Below are 6,000 nucleotides of genomic sequence, written 5' to 3' on the forward strand. Positions count from 1 at the left end.
CATTTTTGGCTGAACATTTGTACTATGGGATCTCTTGGCTTGATGAGGGTTTAATACGCTTCCCTTCTGCTGGGAGCCTCCTTGGACTTTCTTGGGCAATGCACAGATGTCTGGAGACAGACCAGATTGTTTCTGGGCAAAACAAAGCACATTGTCTCAGCTTTCTATTATTATTTTTTTTTTTTAGATGGAGTCTCACTCTGTTGCCCAGGCTGGAGAGCAGTGGTGTGACCTCAGCTCACTGCAACCTCCGCCTCTGGGGTTCAAGCAATTCTCTTGCCTCAACCTCTGGAGTAGTTGGGATTACAGACGTGCGGTGCGCGACCACGCCCAGCAATTTTTTTTTTTTTTTTTTTTTTTGTAGAGACGGGGTTTCACCATGTTGGCCAGGCTGGTCTCGAACTCCTGACCTCAGGTGATCCACCCGCCTGGGCCTCTCAAAGTGCTGGGATTACAGGCATGAGCCATCGCGCCCGGCCTGTCTCAGCTTTCTTGAGCTGTGGTGAGTGTATAGGCAATGGTGATTCACAAAAGCAGACTTGCATCTTAGAAAGCTCCCTACAGCAGCAGTAGAGGATGTCGGAGAGGGGCGGGTGATGGGGGCAGAGACCAGGTGAGAGGCTGGTATGTCAATTCAAGTCAGACACTGGAACTTAGGTGCTTGCTGTGGGTGGAGGTAGAATGTATAGGACTCAGTGGCCTATTACATGAGGGAACTGGGAGAGGCAGGTCAGCATGGAGATTGGTTGTCAGTGTAACTTGGGTTTCCCCTGACCTTACTGACTTCTGCATGCAAATGGGCCTGTCGTGCAAATGGGCCTGTGTTATCACTTACCCAAATTTCACCGGCTTCTTCCTCTACCTTTTATAGAACATACAGCTCCCTCCAAAGCCTTTCCTATTAATTACTGGGAGTCCCCGGAAATGCCTCGCACGTGCGGGGACCTGCCCTTTTAGGCTTTGCCCATAGGGATTTTTGTTTCTGCTGATGAAGGCCCTTGTGATTGATGCCTAATTGCTGCCACCTGCTGGAGTCCACTGTAACAACACTGAAGTGTTTCTTCCCACCAGTACACACCCTTTCTGCTTGTATTGAAATGTTATTTACGTTTTCTCTCTCTTTTTTTTTTTTTTTTTTTGAGACACAGTCTCACTCTGTCACCCAGGCTGGAGTGCAGTGGTGCGATCTCGGCTCCCTGCAATCTCTGCCTCCCAGGTTCAAGCGATTCTAGTGCCTCGGCCTCCCGAGTAGCTGGGACTACAGACACCTGCCACCACACCTGGCTCATTTCTATATTTTTAGTAGAGACAGGGTTTTGCCATGTTGACCAGGCTTTTCTCTACCTCCTGGCCTCAAGTGATCCACCCCCCTTGGCCTCCCAAAGTGCTGAGATTACAATCGTGAGTCACCGTGCCCAACCATGTTTTCTCCTATCTTATGTTAATGTGGAGAATTATATTGAGTAATTTTTTATTGAAGTGAAATTCACATACAGTTAACCATTTTTAAGTGAACGATGCAGTGACATCTAGTGCATTCACAGTGTTGTGCATCCACCTCCGTCATCTGGTTCCAAAACATTTCCATCACTCCGAAAGAAAACCCTGTACCCCTTAAACAGCTACTACCCATCCCTCCTCCCCAAGCCCTTGGCAATGACCAGTCAGCTTTCTGTTTCTATGGATTTATCTATTCTGGATATTTCATATAAATGGAATCACACAATACGTGGCCCTTTGTGTCTGGCTTTCACTTAGCAGAATGTTTTCAAGGTTCATCCATGTTGTAGCATGTGTCAGTATTTCATTTCTTTTTATGGCCGAATAGTTTTCCTTTGAATACGCATATCACAATTTTATTCATTTATCAGCTGAGGGACATTTGGGTTGTTCCCATCTTTTGGCTATTGTGAATATTATGAACATGTGCATACATGTACTTATTTGGTACCTGTTTTCAATTCTCTTGAGAACACTCTGAACTCCTAGGAGTGGAATTGCTGGGTCACCTGGTAATTCTATGTTTAACTTTTTGAGGAACTGCAAACTGTTTTTCATTGCAGCTGAACCATTTTACATTCCTATAGCAGCATACAGGGACTCCAATTTCTCCATATCCTTGCCAACACTTGTTATTTTGTGTTTTTTGTTTTTGTTTTCCTAATTACTATAGCCATCCTTGTGGGTGTCATGAACACTAAAGTTTTATGAGATGCCTGCAAACTGCAAACCCTTGGGACATCTAACCAGTGCTCGATGCCCCAGCATTCTCACTGAGTCAAAGCCCTACTGTACTCTCAAGATCCCTGTGCTCATTCTGGGTCACACTCTTGACACCTGGACAATAAGTTTCAACACAGAGCTCTCTCTTTATGAAGCTCAAATGGGAGTTCAAGAACTTGATATCTGAAGCAGATCCCAGGCTTTCCTTCCTGGCCCGTTCTTTCCAATCTTATCTTTCATTCTCCTAGCTGAAATCTCTTGATATACCACCAGCTCTTTAGGTACACTGGGATATGATTGCTTCCAAACTTAGCTGCTTAGCTTCGGCCAGGGATCTCTATTATGCAGGGGTTGTTGTTGTTGTTTGTTTGTTTTTGTTTGTTCATTTGTTTTGGAGACACGATCTTGCTCTGTCACCCAGGCTGGAGTGCAGTGGTGCCATCATGGCTCACTGCAGCATTGACTTCCCAGGCTCAACTGATCCTCCCACCTCAGCCTCCACAAGTAGCTGGGACCACAGGCACATACTACCATGCCCAACTAATTTATAGATATACATTTTTTTTAGAGAGATGATGTTTTGCCATGTCACCCAGGCTATGATGGAGGTCCTTGTTAGGATGGAGAGTGGGGCCAATCATGCAGATGATACAGAAAAATAAACACTGAGGACCAGAAACTTTGGTCCCTTTGGCTGTAAGGAAAACCCTGTGTGACATCAAAGAGGGCATGTCTAGGAGGTATTTGATATCTGTATCTGGGGCTAAGGGTAGATATGTGAGATTGGGAGAGAGATCTAGGAGTCATTGGGGGAAGATGTAGTAGCTGAAGCTGTGAGAGGAGGCAGGCTGTAATGGAAAATGTGTCAGTTGGTGAAGAACTGGAATGAAATGTCCTGGTTTGACGTTTTGAGTATTCCTTTAATTTTAGGAACACTATCAGAAAAGAGGCTAGCTTCTGAGCTGAGTCGGCTGCAGCAGCTCTAAACCACACATTGCTGATGAGTGAGAACCTCTGTTATAAATGGAAATGTGAACTGGCAAATGCTCATTGGCTAAAGCTGAATGCACCAGTTTATTTTGGTACCTATTATGTCCATGATCTCCTATTTTCCTTATTGATTGCAAATACGCACGAGGAATAAAAAGCTGGCTTGCTTTCCAAAAACATGACTGAATGTTTTCAGTGCTGAATATCTAAAGAGGGTGCAGATGGGACCTTTCATTATTTCTCTGAGGTTAGAAATGTCCTTTGGTGGGTTTCTAATTTTTCATGAAAGGTCAGTTCCAGAGACTATTTACATGCTGTTAGGAAAAACATCAAGCAGACAAGACATATCTCAAAATATTTAAAGTGGCCCATTCCTAGGCTCTCAGCTCTTCTCTCTCCACTTCCTCTCCAGGGATCTGTTCCACAGATGGGGGCTTAAGTCAGCCTCTATCTATAGGTGACCCTTGTCTGACCTTATACTCTGGAATGCTCCATATGCCTCTGACTTTCATCCCAGGGAACATCAACACCCACTTCCGCTGGCATTCCTGATGGGATCTCTTTCTCCTGAGCAGTTGAAAGAGTCCTGCTTCAGTGACTCCCAGGGAATATTGAGAGAGTCATTTTTTTAAAAAAAGAGATTTATCCCACACCAAAACAGGAATCACTCATTTTGCACCATTTTAGGCACTGCCTATTTTCAAGGTAGGCTGGTTTTTTTTTTCTCTCCTGTTCTTCCAATCCATGAACATAGTATAGATTGTTAAGTCCTTTTGAAGTGTAAAATTTCCCACAACCACATAGCTCAATTTCTTCTACCCCCAGGAACTTTTTTTTTTTTAATCACATTAGCCTGTGTATTTCTCCCAAAACAGTTATCAAAACTGAAATTATCTTGTTGATTTCTTGGTTTACATGCTTACTATCTGTCTCCTCCATCTAAAAAAAAGTTCCATGAGGATGGGGTCTCCTGTCTTCTCCTAGCACCTAGAGCAATGCCCCCATGTATAGGTGCTCATGAAATGTTTGTTGGCTGACTGACTTACAGAATCAGTTGCTTAAATATCATACAAAACTTTCCATCATTGAATGTCCTTTTTTTTTTTCCCTCTCTTGAGTAAGGATGTTGTCCTGATTTAACTAGCATTATTGACAAATGCCAATTAACTGTATTAGTGGCTCTCAAGCTTTTGGATGCTCTTTACACTCTTAAAAATTATTAAGGACCCCAAAGAGCTTTTGTTTGTATGGATTATATCTATCATTACTTAGTGAAATAGAAATTAAAACTGAGAATTTAAAATATTTATTAATGCATTAAAGTAATAATAAACCCATTATATGTTAACATTAATATTATTTTTTATACCCCCAAACATACAAAAAACAGGGAGAACAGAGGCATCGTTTTTTATTTTTGCATATCTCTTTAATGTCTGGTATAATAGAAGACAGCTGAATTCTTATATCTGCTTCTGTATTCAATGTATCATATCACAACATCATGTAGCCTTTGAAAAACCCCTCTGTGCACTTGTGAGAGAATGTGAGTAAAAAAGGCGAATAACATGTTAGATTTTTTTTTTTTTTTTTTTGAGACAGAGTCTCACTCTGTCACTCAGGCTGGAGTGCAGTTGCGTGACCTCGGCTCACTGCAACCTCCATCTCCCAGGTTCAAGTGATTCTCCTGCCTCAGCCTCCTAATAGCTGGGATTACAGGAGCGTGCCACCGCACCTGACTAATTTTTGTATTTTTAGTAGAGGCAGGGTTTCACCACATTGGTCAGGCTGGTCTGAAACTCCTGACTGCGTGATCCACCCGCCTTGGCCTCCCAAAGTGCTGGGATTACAAGCATGAGCCACCGTGCCCGGCCCATCTTAGATTATTTTGCAAATAGTTTTGACTTTATAGATGCCCCAAGAGAGTCTTGGGTAAACCCAGGGATTGCTGAAGCACATTGACAACCAAAGATTGATATTAGTGGAGAGGAATATTTTTCTTTGTCTTTGAACTACATTATCTTTAAACACTACTTTTCTCTTCGATATCCTTTGCTTAGCTTAATATTAAAATACATTTGCATTCCTCAAATTTGCCAAAGGTGGCCAAGATACATAGTGAGGAAGGGGTGATGGAAAAACAAACCAAAGGTTAATAATTTGTTGCTTTTATACAGACACATCCACATACAAACAAAAAAACAATAAAAACATGTGCCTTTGTGAAGCATGCACTGTGTGCTCTATATTTTCCAAAGATTATCTCTATTATTATATCAACATTTCCAGGCAGGAATTATCAGCTTCATTTCATAGACAAAGAAATGGAGGCTCAGAAAACCAAAATAATGTATGAAAGATTGCCAAGCTAATAAGTAATAGAGAGGTGACTGCCACCCCCAAATCTCTTTTCCTCCAAAAGCATGGCCTTTTTGACCATCAAATTCTAGATTACCACAAAATGGGAGGGGAAAACTCAGAAACAATGAAGAGTTCACTGTACACATTAGCCTTATTGTTTTGTATAAATGAATAAAAAAATCTAACTCCTTTTTTTCTTCTAGTGATGTGTAAATTTAAAAATTCAATGCATTTTTTCCCCCCGATCTGAAAAGTAATACACCTACAGCAGAAAACTGAAAGACAACTAAATGTCCATCAGTAGGGGACAGGGTGGTTGCATTAATTGCGACACACTTGTGGATGCAATACTATGCAGTCATTAAAAAGAACAAAGCAGCTCTATTGGTACTGAAATAGAACTGTCTCTAAGATGGGAAAAAATAA

This window comes from Pan paniscus, chromosome 19, assembly GCF_029289425.2.
Source record: "Pan paniscus chromosome 19, NHGRI_mPanPan1-v2.0_pri, whole genome shotgun sequence".
NCBI classification, from domain to species: domain Eukaryota; kingdom Metazoa; phylum Chordata; class Mammalia; order Primates; family Hominidae; genus Pan; species Pan paniscus.